Genomic DNA, 14,938 nt, shown 5'->3' with positions numbered 1-14,938 from the left:
CAGGTTTTAGCTTACTGCCACTAAACTGGCCCCTGACACCTAGCACAGTGAGACAGGATTAGACAGGCAAGTCTTAGAATACAGCCGCAAACTTGCTAAGTTCACAGAGTAGTAACAGAACCCCAGCAAGCTAAACGACTGACTCCAGTCTTACTGCTAGGTCTGGATTGGCAGAGTGTAATACCAAATCCCCAGGCCTATTTGCAGTAAGCAACAAACAAATACAAAGCTACACAGTACTGGCTAACTTTCATGAACTGACTAACCAACAAAGATTCAGCAGCATCTGCTTACCCTGAAAAGAGGCCTTATAAAGCAGGTGCTGTCCACGCCCCACTCAGACCTCACAGACTGTGAGCACAAAAACCAGCACCGGATCCCCTGCAGTGCACAGAGCCTATAACCACTGCACAGCAAAAGACCCGAACCGGAGTATCAGCTGCGCTCAGGTTACTCCACTAGCACTTGTCTCCCGGTTGCCATGACGACGTGGCAGCACAGGGCAGGAGACCCTAACAGGATCGCCTGAACCTTTGTTCTTCTTACGTTTATCACCTTCAGAAAGAGTGAAAGCGGAGGGGACACATAGACCGACTGAAAACACCCAAGGTGTCACGAGGGCGTCCACTGCTATAGCTTGAGTGTCCCTTGACCTGGAACAATATCCCAGAGGTCTCTCGTTGAAGTGAGACGCCAACATGTCCAATTGAGGCACACCTCAAAGACTTGTCACTTCTGTGAAAACTTCTCGATGACGACTGTATTTCTCCCGGATGGAGATCGCATCTGCAGAGGAAATCTATTTCTCCGTTGTTTACATCCGGAACGAAGACTGCTAATATAGTGTTCACCTGTCTTTCCACCCAGTGGAAAACTTTTGCGGCTTCTGCCATTGCCGCTTTTCCCCTTGTTCCGCCCTAGTAGCCTGCTTACGCCACTCCTGTCAAGTCGTCCGACAGAATTAACACGGGCAGATCACGAAGAATATGTTCGTTGAAAATAGCTCTTAATTCAAGAAAGCTTACTGCAGACAAGCTTCCCAGCTTGACCTTTTCCTCTGGAAATACGCTTGCAAAGACTGCTCCCCAGCCTCGGAGATCTGCATGCATGGACACCAGGATCTAATCCTGGATCCCGAACCTTCATCCCTCTAGGAGGTGAGAACTGTGTAGACACCACAGGAGCGATATCCTGGCCATTAGGATTATATTCCGGTGCATGTGTAGGTGAGACCCGGACCACATTTCCAACCGGTCCCGTGAAAACCACTCTGGCATTTGACCTGCTCACCGAAAAGGCCTTGTAGGCTGCACACATCTTCTTCATCAACGGAACATATTGATGGAATGTCACTGCAAATCTGATCCGACTCTGGATCCTCAGACCTCTTTCCACAGGAAAACACAGCACCTCAACCTTTCAGTATCTTCTCTGATACCCACCTCCGACATCTGCATCGTTGGGAACAACAGTCATTCCCTGTGTTGAAGAACAGTCAGAGAGAAACAACGATTTGCACCACTTGTTTCTTGACCTCGCCGTAATCAGGAGAGCGTCTCAGTACAGAACAACAATGGCTCTTACTATTGAAAGAAAACCATCATACTGCCATCACTCCTGTGAAATGGCAAAGACAATCCTGAATACCAACCCAGGTAAGCTGAATGCGGAGAAAAAACGCATTTAAACCCTTTTCTACCTTTACGTGCTGGAGCTCCCTGGCCTGAGAGATTCCATTCTGTAGTTCAACTTCGTAAGTAGAAATCTTTGTTACTTTTTTTTTTAACAGGCCCAGCAGGACCATGTCCTGAACCTGACGCAACTCTGGTATGGTGTCGCGTACTACCTCCCCTTCCAGAGGGGAATCGGTAAGATCTATTTGAAAAACAGTGAGGGGAATCATCTGTAAACTCCAGTATGTCCCCCCTTGGATTCTATTATTAACTCACAGGTCCAAGTCCATTCCCGGACTGACTGAAGAGTATTAGACGAGTTCCCACCGGTGTGTGCTCCAGCCAGATAGACCCAGCGACATGCGGTGGATGTGGTAGAAACAGAATACGATATCCGCTTCTGCGAACCTAACAAGGCTGCAGAACTCTTACCTTTTCACCTTCCACGATCTGCACAGAAAGGGAAAAAAGAACGGTATCGAATCGGTTAAAATGACTGCATCCCACAAAAGAATGCGTCACCAACCGTTGTGAGGGAATCTAACTCACGAAGGTAGACTTACCACCAGTGGTATCCGCCGAGAGTGACTTAACTGAGGAATCCCCAAACCGCGGTACACCGTCACAGGGAAAAACTCCAGTATCTCTCGGAGTCAGCCTCAGCATTCCTCTGGCCACACCTCCTGTAGTCGCACGGCAGCCTGCCGCAATGTTATAGAGAAAGAACCAACATAAGAAAAATCCCCTCTCTCTCTAGGGTAATTTTATCGGATGCCTTTCCGAATACAAACACTCCCTGATGCGCATGTAATGCAAATAACTTCAAAGCATAGAAATAAAATATCACTTAGCTTCTTGTATACGATCCTTTGCGACAGGGCCCCGTGCCGACCAGGAGTTGACTTTCACAGTATTCTATCCACGGCGGGAAAAGAATAAACACTCGGACTCCTTGTGAGGATCTGAGACCAACTCGTCACGGCCGACCTAGAGCTTTATCAACAGAGCGACCAGCACATGAGAAGGAATGCTTTTACTTCAGCATTCATTAGAAATCGTAATATGAATATACATATTGTAATACACATATACACACATATCCTATATATAAATATATATATATATTTATATATATATATATATATATATATATATATATATATACATATATATATCATACATATAAGCAGATTGTCCGGAACCGCTGGGTCCCTAGTGACATTAATGTGTTTTGAATGTGTATGACCATGTACTGAATGCCCCAGTTGTGGATCTAACCAGGAAACCTTATGGTCGACAGAAAACCTAGTATTCGTCGACAGCAGGGAGTAGTAACCAGGCTAAATAACATTCTTGCGACCCCGAGGGGGGCGAGGGAAGTATACATATATAATTTTAATATCACTCCCCCACATATACTACCATGTCTGTGCTCGAGCTACAGGCCCATGGAACCGTACCATACATATACATATAAATATATATACAGGTATAAGTTAGTTACAGCATGTTAATTTACACCCAGTAATAACAGTGGGTGCCGACAGGGTCACCCACATACTACTGTGTCTCCCATACAGTGTTTACTTTTGAAAAGCATACAACTACCGACCTGCTGACACTGCCTCTACTGAATCAAGTACCAACAGGAGTCGGCGATGCCGACAGAAAGATTCCCATAGCTGTTTGCAACAGAGCACTCACACATGTCGACACATGTGCACTAAAAACTATAGTGGGTATATCTGACAGGGAAAACACAGACACATATGCACAACTCAATGACTACACGCCCATTATCTAAGATAGTGCTATACTTTATTCTATTATGCACTAAATCACTGTGCCCCCCTTCGTTTACACTGCTAGTCTGTACACAGTGCTATGGCGGGGACTGTGGAGAAAATGGCGCTGTATCATGTTGTGAGGGCTAAGCCCCGCCCCTTCTCGGCGCGCCGCAATTATTTTAGCAATTATTTTAGCGTTTTAGCGTTAGCGTTTTATGCTGGCGGGGGTCCGTATACAGTGCCTATGCACTGTATACATGTTTAACCAGGCTCAATGGAGAGGTATATTGCTGCCCAGGGCGCCCCCCCCCTGCGCCCTGCACCCTTGTAATACCGTTGGTGTGTGGGAGCAATGGCGCGCAGCGCAACCGCTGCACGGTACCTCTGAGACTCTGAAGTCTCCTGTCGTCACTGAAGTCTTCTGTTCTTCTAATACTCACCCGGCTTCTTTCTTCTGGCTTCTGTGAGGAGGGTGGCGGCGCGGCTCCGGGAACAAGCAGCTAGGCGCACCAAGTGATCGAACCCCCTGGAGCTAATGGTGTCCAGTAGCCTAAGAAGCAGAGCCCTTAACTCAGAAGAAGTAGGTCTGACTTCTCTCCCCTCAGTCCCACGAAGCAGAGAGCCTGTAGCCAGCAGGTCTTTCTGAAAATAAAGAACCTAACATAAAGTCTTTCAGAGAAACTCAGTATAGCTCCCCTAGTGTGTGTCCAGTCTCTCCTGGGCACAGAATCTAACTGGAGTCTGGAGGAGGGGTATAGAGGGAGGAGACAGTTCACACCCATTCAAAGTCTTTTAGTGTCCCCATGTCTCCTGCGGTTTCCGTCTATACCCCATGGTCCTTACGGAGTCCACAGCATCCTCTAGGACATATGAGAAATAGGTTTTTAATTACCTACCGGCAAATCCTTTTCTTGTAGTCCATAGAGGATGCTGGGGTCCAATTTAGTACCATGGGGTATAGACTGGTCCTTTGGGAGCCACTGGCACTTTAAGAGTTTAATAGTGTGGGCTGGCCCCTCCCTCTATGCCCCTCCTAGAAACTGTGCCCGAGGAGACGGACATACTTCGAGAGAAGGAAATACACAGATAGTGGGGAGATTCACACCAGCTCACACATAACAAAAAGGAAAGCCAAGCTAACCAACTTGGAACAATTCAGCAATGGCTGAACCAACAATACTGAACCAAGTATCTATGCAGGAATACGAAGCACTGGGCAGGCGCCCAGCATCCTCTACAGACTACGAGAAAAGGATTTACCGGTAGGTAATTAAAATCCTATTTTCGATTACGTCCTAGAGAATGCTGGGGTCCAATTTAGTACCATGGGGATGTACCAAAGCTCCCAGTATGGGAGGGAGAGTGCTGAGGTTCCTGCAGAACAGATTGACCAAACTTTAGGTCTTCAGAGGCCAAAGTATCGAACTTGTAGAACTTGGCAAACGTGTTCGACCCTGACCAAGTAGCTGCTCGGAAAAGCTGTAAAGCCAAGACACCCCGGGCAGCCGCCCAGGAAGAACCCACCTTACGAGTAGAGTGGGCCTGAACAGAATTTGTAATCGGCAATCCTGCCAACGAATAAGCATGCTGGATAGTAAGCCTGATCCAGAGAGAAATCGTCTGCTTAGAAGCAGGACACCCAATCTTATTGGGATCATAAAGGACAAATAGAGCGTCCGATTTCCTGTGACGAGAAGTTCTCTTCACATATATCTTCAAAGTCCGCACAACATCCAAGGACTTTGAGCTAATTAAGGTGTCAGTAGCCAATGGCACCACAATAGGTTGGTTGATATGAAACGCCGACACAAAATTTGGAAGAAATTGCTGACGCGTTCTGAGCTCAGCTCTATCCTCATGAAAAATCAAGTAGAGGCTCTTGCAGGACAATGCCCCCAATTCTGACACACGTCTAGCAGATGCCAATGCCAACAGGGTGACCGCCTACCAAGTAAGAAACTTTACGTTCACCTCCTGTAAAGGTTCAAACCAATCCAATTGCAGGAACTTCAGCACCACATTAAGATCCCAAGGCGCCGTAGGAGGCACAAAGGGTGGTTGGATGCGCAGAGCTCCTTTCAAGAAAGTCTGAACCTCAGGGATAGCAGGCAATTGTTTCTGGAAGGAAAATGGACAAGGCCGAAATCTGGACTTTGCTTGAGCCCAAGCATAGGCCCACATCCACACCTGCTTGCAGAAAGAGGAGAAAACGTCCCATTTGAAACTCCACCATAGGAAACTTCTTAGATTCACACCAAGAGACATACTTTTTCCAAATCCGATGGTAATGTATAGACGTTACCCCCTTCCTAGCTTGGATCAGAGTAGGAATAACCTTGTTCAGAATGCCCTTCCGAGCTAAGATCTGGTGTTAAACCTCCATGCCGTCAAACATAGCCACGGTAAGTCTTGACAGTCGAACGGCCCCTGTTGTAGAAGGCCCTTGCGAAGAGGAAGAGGCCTCGGATCCTCCAGCAGTAATGCCAGAAGATCCGTGTACCAAGCCCTTCTTGGCCAGTCCGGAGCAATGAAGATCACTGGAATTCCTGATCTTTTTATTAGTTTGAGAACCCTTGGGATGAGTGGAAGTGGACGGGACACATACACTGACTGGAACACCCACGGAGTCACCAGGGCGTCCACCGCCACTGCTTGTGGGTTTCATGACCTGGAACAGTACCTCCGAAGCTTCTTGTTGATGTGAGAGGCCATCGTGTCTATTTGAGGTACACCCCATCGGCTTGCTATCTCTGCGAACTCCTCCGGGTGGAGGTCCCATTCTCCTGGATGGAGATCGTGTCTGCTGAGGAAGTCCACTTCCCAGTTGTCCACTCCCGGAATGAAGATCACCGACAGCACCAGCGTGTGCCTTTCTGCCCAGAGGTGGATTGTTGTTACCTCTGACATTGCAGCCCTGCTCTTCGTTCCGCCCTCCCTGTTTATGTAGGACACTGCTGTGCCGTTGTCCGACTGAACCTGAATGGCTCGATCTTGCAGAAGATGTGCCACTTGGAGAAGGCCGTTGTATATGGCCCTTAGTTCCAGAATGTTTATTGGAAGGACAGATTCCTGACTTGACCACCTTCCTTGAAAGTTTTCCTCCTGGGTGACTACTCCCCAACCTCTGAAGCTTGCATCCATGGTTAGAAGATTCCAATCCTGAATTCCGAACCTGCGGCCCTCGAGCAGGTGAGAAGCTTGGAGCCACCAGAGGAGTGAAATTCTGCCTTTCGGTGACAGGCGTATCCGCTGGTGCATGTAAAGATGTGATCCCGGGGGCGTGGTCTGGCAGCTGAAGGAAGAAGCTGCGTTTTCACTGAGCTCCCGAGATCAGCAGCCCAAAACACACCTAAAAGGCTTTTTAAAACCCTCCTATCTGCCTCAATACACCCCTGCTTCTTCTGTACCCCCTGCTGTGCCCCCCCGAAGTGCCGCGGAATCGGAGAGCGGTTTTTACTGCTCCTGCGGGTTGCGGCCTACGGGGAGCACGGAAGCCGGGGCCTCGAGTAGCTCCTGAAGCCGGGGACGGCTCCGGGACCCACGGCTCGGGCCGGGGATATCCTCTGGAGCTCCGTTCCCCTCACTGCTGCTGCCCGCGGATAAAAGTGTCTCCCTGCTGTGGGCTGTGTGCGGCTAGCCTCGGCTCATCGGGGACCCGAGAACCGCAGTGCGGACGAAGACGGCGGGCGCCCGGCGGCCATCTTAAAAAAAAAAAACCTCCAGAGGGCGGACAAAGGGAGCACTCGAATCTGGGAAGTGTCGGGGCACCCGGGCCTGGACCTCTTGAGGCCGGACGCACTCTCCGTGCAGCCGGGACCGGCTGCACTGCGAAGCAGACAGGAGAGGTGAGGGACCGAGCGCTGGTGCGGAGGGCCTGAGGCTCCGGTGGCGGCCGCCATCTTGGGGCCCTGGAATCCAGGAGAGAGGTGCGGGAAGTGTGATCTAGTACCCTCACCAGCTGATAAGGTGAGCTGCCCCCCGGGCCTGACCCGCTTAACTGAAGCCCGCACAAACCAGTGGCTGACGGGCGACGCCGGCGGCCCTGAAACAGATCCCGGGAGAACACGGTCAGGGTCAGGGATAGAGGCACAAGATATCCACAGTCCTGCCCTGCGGCCTGCCTCCCGCAACCCCTCCAATACACTCTAGCCCGGCAGGCGGGTACTCCTTTAGATTTATACCTGGGTCTTCCTGAATGGTCGACGTTGGACGCGACTAGTGGTCCCCAGGGCTGACAACCGATAAAGAACACTGCTGAGCACCAGTATAGTAAACCCCTGGCCGCTGTGCATTAACAGGCAATTCTACATTATACTGAGAGAAGACCTCATTGAGGTTACAGGAGCCGATACCTCCGATCACAAACCTCTACTATTAAGATAGCAGACCCAGGGGAACCGGACACACGCCTGATTGACCTCGCATAGGGATAAGAGGCCGTGGGGATAAAAGTGAAGGAGCAGGGGCCATGCCCAAGATGCGCTGAAATGTGATTTCCTCACTCGAGATGCTCTCCTAACACCTCCCCGCAACCGTTTTTGCTGATACATGCCCACGCGGGCCATTGCCCTATAGCCGTGAAGGGGCCGATTCTCCTCAGACACCAACTGCGCAATTTCTGTGATAACTGTAACCATGCCTACGAAGAAGCAGAAACCCCCCAAGCAGATTAAACAAGTTCCTTTTTTCAAGCCGTCTCCGCTCCGTAACAAATCGTCAGAGGCCGGGGCTGCAGCAGTAGGCCCATCTCCCCAAGTCATGCGGTCTCCCCCCCCGATCTTTGAGTCCCCTATCAGGGAAGCTCCCCCAGCGATACACCTCGAGGATAGTGAGGCGCTAACAGTGGGCAGCATGAAACTTTTATTACATCAGTTCAAAGTCGATGTAACATCTGAGTTCAGATCGATGCTGAAAACCTGCCAGGATTCTATTGAAGATCTGGGGGACAGGACGGGTCAGCTGGAAACAAAGATGGGTGAAGTAGTCAGCTCCCATAACACACTGATAGACTCTCATGACACCCTGGAGGGCGAAGTTAATTCCTTGCGGGATAAAGTAGCGGATTTGGAGGACCGTTCACGCAGGAACAATCTAAAACTCAGAGGGGTCCCCGACTCGGTCTCGAATAGTAGCCTCCATGATTTCACCCTGGAACTTTTCAAAAAACTGCTGCCCTCTGCCAGTTCCGCGGATCTTTTGCTAGACCGTATACACAGAATCCCGAAGGCTCGGGGTGCCCCAGAGGGTGCGACCAGGGACGTATTGATGAGGGTCCATTTTTATCACATAAAAGAAGCTTTGCTTAAGGCGGTTAGACCCCCATCTGATACAGCGGATGCCATGGGTAACCTTCAACTATACGGAGACCTGTCCCAGTATACCCTCAGTAAAAGACGCTCTCTTCAACCGTATACTGCTGCTCTACGGAAGGCAGGAATACTCTACAGATGGGGATTCCCCACACGCCTGTTAATCTCCAAAGAAGGCTCAACTATAGCAGTTGCGTCTCTAGAGGAAGGTATGAAGCTACTAAGAAAATGGAACTTGGGAGAAGAGCGTATATCCAGTTCTCCTGATCAACGGATCCAGCAGGACTGGTCGATAGCTGAGAAGTAGAGGCAATATATTTTCATTCACCTACTACTATTACCTTTGACTGATTTGGAGTCTCAGAACACTGATTCATTCACAAAGACTATCTCATTCAGACTACGGTCACTGCTAGTATATTTGTTTATTAATGGCCGATATCTAATACATCTGTCTGTGCGTTTACGAATGAGAGACATAATGTCGTTAAGATATTTGCACTAATTTTCAATAATCAGTGATGTTCTTCAGATTGCGATGGCCCTGTACTCCCCGGTTGTGGGTGCGGCGGGCCGTTTGGGCGTAAGTACATAAAGTTTTATTATTGATAAACTGTTAGGTTGCGGGGGGGTGGGCCACCAACCCCCCTATTCAAATGGTGAGGCGCTGGAAGTTGTGGCGCCTTACTGTGGCCCCATTTCTCTATGGGACCTGTTTTCTTTTTCTTTTTTTCATCTCCCCTCTGTCCTCCCCTGTTTGTTCCCCTCATGTATCTTGTCTTCCCCAGGTAAAGTTTCCTAGGTATCAGATTCTACGGTTGAAGCTTTATCTCAAGTCCCGGATATGGTCAGGTTAGTTTCACTCAATGTTAAGGGATTAAACTCCCCGCAAAAACGTAAATTAGCATTATCCTCCTTCCACAGAATGAAAGCGAATGTAGTACTAGTTCAAGAAACCCACTTTAGGAAAGCGGATCCCCCAAAATTTTATGACAACCGGTACCCTACCTGTTATATGGCAAATGGCCCTACAAAAAAAGCGGGGGTGGCAATACTCTTCTCCACGCATTGCTCGTTTACTCTTGAATCCCAAATACAGGACCCAGAGGGCAGATACCTTATATTAATAGGACAATTGGAAAACACACTGGTCACTTTAGTGTCTTGCTATGCCCCGAACTTGGGGCAGCTTAGTTTCTGTAGGAGACTTTGTTCCCTGATACAGAAGCAGAATAAGGGGGCAACCATGATACTGGGAGATTTTAATCTTGTAGTAGACCCTTTAGTAGACAGATCTAACCTTCACAGAGGCACTCGGAAGGGTGAACGAAGTGCACGTGAAGGAGGGCTTAACCTCCGCCAGGTATTGGGAGAGTTCGATCTGTATGACATATGGAGAACCAAGCACCCCATAGAGCGGGACTACTCCTTCTATTCACATGTTCATTCGACATACTCTAGGATAGACCTCGCCTTAACACATAAGGAGAATCTAAGGAACATACGGGAAACTAAAATCTTACCCATGACATGGTCTGATCACTCTCCAATAGAAGTAAAATGGGAGCTGGGGAAGGGTGGAACCCCTCCAGGGCCCTGGAGATTGGGAAGACTCTTTCTAAATAACCCTGAAGCGCTTCTTACAATTCGCAAAGCGATACAATTGTACCTTGATACTAACAAATCTGAGGACACCTCAATATTTAACAATTGGTGCTCCCTTAAAGCGGTCATCCGAGGCTCGGTCATTCAGACCACAGCCAGACTCAAACGTGCACAACGGGCGGAACGCCTGCTTGCAGATACAGAAGCCACTAGGCTGGAGCTATTACATAAAGCAGACCCCTTAAACAAAGTCATTTATAAACTACTATTAACAGCCCGGGAAAAAGTAAACCTTTTTTCACTTAGAGAAGTACAGCGAAACATTGCTAGAATGAATCAGAGGTTCTATGTTCTCGGCAATAAAGCAGGACGCCTACTGGCTAGGAAACTACAAAATAGGCGAGCTAGAAATAGGATACATTATGTATGCTCTAAGACAGGTTCTAGGGTGTCTGACCCCTATGACATCGCAAACACCTTTGCAGAGTACTATTCACAACTCTATAATTTAGGGTCTGATCCGAACACCCCTCAGCCCGGAGATGCTGACATTCAGTCGTTCCTGAAAGAGATCTCCCTGCCTGGGTTGGATTCGGCGACCTGCCAGTCCATGGGCTCTCCCTGGACTGCAGATGAGCTAGAAGAGGCTATCACAGCGCTACCCAGGGACAAAGCCCCCGGCCCGGATGGCTTTCCCTCCAATTTTTATAAAGCATATAAAAATGAACTAGCCCCTCTACTATTGTCTGTTTTCAATAAGGCATCGGACGTGGGGGAGCTCCCCAAAGAAATGTTAGAGGCACAGATAGTCGCCATCCCAAAACCTGGCAAGCCCCCCACAGCGGTGCAAAATTACCGTCCAATTGCTTTACTGAACACAGATATTAAGCTCTTCGCAAGGCTGGTAGCTAACCGCCTTTCCCCCCTGCTCCCCTCCCTTATAGCCCCAGACCAGGTGGGATTTGTCCCGGGACGGCAGGCGCCTGATAATACGTGCAGGGTGATCAACATATTAGAACACTGCGATCTGAATAAAAAGGCCCTTCTTATAATCTCACTCGACGCCGAAAAGGCATTTGACAGACTCCACTGGAGATACTTGAGAGCGGTTCTGAACAAATTTGGGCTGACAGGAAGGTTTTTGGACTCTATCTTCGCCCTATACTCTGCCCCCTCTGCAAGGGTGTTTGCTAATGGATGTTTATCAAAGAATTTTAAAATCACTAACGGAACTAGACAGGGTTGCCCCCTGTCACCTCTTATTTTTGCTCTAGCTATTGAACCATTAGCTGAATTTATTAGATCTGATCCGAAGATAACAGGCCCTGAGATAGGAGGTAAGATTCATAAGATCAGCCTTTTTGCAGACGACATCCTATTATGTTTAACACACCCAGAAACTTCACTAAATGCACTCCACACGAGCCTGAAGTGGTATTCCAAAATTTCATATTATAAATTGAACACAACCAAAACGGAAGCCCTCCCGCTCCACATGTCACCACGAACTGTCACTAGACTTAAAGATCAATATAGATACGCATGGCAGGTCAGATCCATTAAATATTTGGGAATTCATCTATCACCAGACAGGGATATATATGAATGCAACTACTTACCCCTCTTCTCCGCCTTCGAACGCTTAATTAAGGAGTGGTCCCTCCATGAAATATCTTGGCTAGGCCGAATTAATGCAACCAAAATGATCTTACTCCCCAAACTCCTATACTTGTTCAGAGCTATACCACGTAGCCTCCCCAGGCCTCTACTGGCTAGAGCTAATACGATTTTCTCCCAGTACATTTGGAAGGGGGCTAAACCACGAGTTTCTAGACACATTCTGGAACTGCCTAAGACGCTTGGGGGAGTGGCTTATCCCAACTTGGAAGCATACCACTCCGCTTGTCTACTTAGCCAGGCTCGAGACTGGTTCAATATACACAGCCCCAAACCCTGGGTTGAGATAGAGCGATCCCTTTCGGGAATAACCGACTTAGGAGACCTATTTTTGGTGCCATCTCAGGGTATTCCTAAACAGTTGGGCCCAGGGGAAGCGGTTAGATGCACCCTGAAAGCTTGGCATATGATAGTGGCGCTTGATCCTATGATACTGCTCCCCTCAGCGGAATTGCAGATTAGAACTATTGCCAATCTCATACCCAATCTTGGATTGGAGGCTTGGATCAAGGCTGGGGTAGAACACTTAGGAGACCTATATCTGGATGGAGCTCTGGTCCCCTTCTCGAGATTAGGGACTCAGTCAGGTATTCAGAGACAAGACTTTTTTAAATACCTACAGATAAGACATTGGCTGCACTCCTGTGGAAGGGAGGAGGGGGCTCCCGCTCCCTTCCCGGCTTCTCTTCGCCTCAGGCTGTCAACCCCGGGACATAGTGGTGGGATATCTAAATGGTACCACTACATAATTCTCTTATCTAAAAAAGGAAAGACTCCCTCGCAATTAAAATGGGAAAGAGATCTCTCAGTAGACCTGCGAGAGGAGGAATGGGACTGTATCTTTTCAAAATGCTTTAAAATCTCGAAGTGCCTACAGCACTCTGAAATGTATTTCAAACTGTGTCAAAGGGCGTACTTCACTCCGCAGAGGCTACATATTATGTGGCCATCGGCCTCCAGGATGTGCTGGAGGAACTGTGGCCAGGTTGGCGACATTTTACATATTTTTTGGGAATGCCCTGTTCTGGGGCCGCTGTGGACTGAGGTATTTGCCCTTCTTCAGGAGATATTGGGGAGGGAGATACCTAAGAACCCTATGTTTGCATTATTCCATCATACATCACCTGACCTATTACTAAGTGATAGATATATTGCCGGCCACGTTCTTATTTCAACCAAGGCTGCGATAGGACAGCATTGGAAAATGTCAAATTTACCCACTATACATGCCATAGTCGCTAGCACACATAAACACTTTCTGTTTGAATCGGCTGGAGCGAACTCTTCAACCTCATCATCCTCTGTGATGAGCTCTTGGCTGAAGTGGAAAAACTTCCGAGAGAAGAAAGAGTGGGCTACAGTTGATATTACCCCCGTAGACTTGACAAACCTACATTCCCCACAATCTGAGGATAACTAACTGTATTAATATAATCCAGGTATACTAATAAACAACGAGGCGATATCTGATCTGATTTGCTGTATTTGGGACGTTCCCTCTAGAGGAACTTGACCCTTGTATGTGTCAACCCTTATGTGTCTCTCTGTTTTGTCTACTTTTCTGTTCTACTCTCTTTTCATTTCCTTTAATTGTTAGTTAATATCTGTTTAAAGCCGGATACAGGAGGACATGACTAAGACAAATATACAAACAGTTGTACTGATTAACTATCGAATCATACATGCCTGTTATCCAACTCAGTCAACCCTGCGTGGTATCGACTCCTCATGTGCCAATGTATCTGGCTTGTTTGTTTGTTTATTTGTGTATTAAAAATAAAATAAAAATAAATGTTAAAAAAAAAAAAAAGATGTGATCCCGACCACTTGTCCAGGTGATCCAGCTGGAGGAACCTTGCATGGAATCTTCCGTACTGTAGAGCCTTGTAGGAGGCTACCATCTTCCCCAGAAGGCGAATGCACTGATGAACCGATACCCGGGCTGGACGCAAGACATCCCGGACCATTTATTGGATCACCAACTCTTTCTCCAGTGGTAGAAACACCCTCTGCACTTCTGTGTCGAGTATCATCCCCAGGAAGGGCAGTCTCCTTGTCGGTTCCAAATGTAACTTTGGAAGGTTCAGGATCCACCCATGATCTCGGAGTAGTTGAGTTGAGAGTGCAATACTCTTCAACAGCTTCTCCTTGGAAGATGCTTTTATCAGCAGATCATCCATCATCTCCGCCATGACCTTGGTGAACACCCTCGGTGCTGTGGAGAGGCCGAATGGTAATGTCTGGAACTGATAGTGACAGTCCTGTAGTGCAAACCATAGATAGGCATGGTGAGGCGTTCAGATCATAATGTGAAGGTACGCATCCTTGATATCCAGGGATACTAGGAATTCACCCTCCTCCAGACCTGAGATCACAACTCTCAGAGACTCCATCTTGAATTGGAAAATCCTCAAGTAAGGGTTCAATGACTTCAGGTTCAAAATAGGCCTCACAGAACCGTCCGTTTTCGGTACCACAAACAGGTTTGAGTAATAACCGTTGGTTATTAGGTGAGGTGGAACTGGAACAATGACATTTGTTCGTACCAATTTTTGAATGGCTTCCTGTAGGATAGCACTTTCTGTCAGCGAAACTGTAAGCCTGATTTGAAGAATCTGTGAGGTGGGTTCCTGAAACTCCAGTCTGTACCCCTGGGCAACAATATCTGTCACCCAGGGATCTAGGCAAGATGACGCCCAGACGTGACTGAAATCTTTTAGTCTAGCTCCCACCTGTCCGATCTCCAGGCTGGGAGGTCCATCATCATGCTGAAGATTTTGAGGAATCTGGATTCTGTTCCTCTAAAGAATGTGGGGGGGGCGTTTGGATTTTTTAAATTTAGCGGTCCAAAAGGACTGCAGTGCAGGCATACGATAAGACTTCCGAG

The sequence above is a fragment of the Pseudophryne corroboree genome, chromosome 2 (genome assembly GCF_028390025.1).
Source record: "Pseudophryne corroboree isolate aPseCor3 chromosome 2, aPseCor3.hap2, whole genome shotgun sequence".
In the NCBI taxonomy this organism is placed as follows: Eukaryota; Metazoa; Chordata; class Amphibia; order Anura; family Myobatrachidae; genus Pseudophryne; species Pseudophryne corroboree.
The sequence above is the reverse complement of the archived record's forward strand: the minus strand, read 5'-3'. Positions refer to the sequence as shown.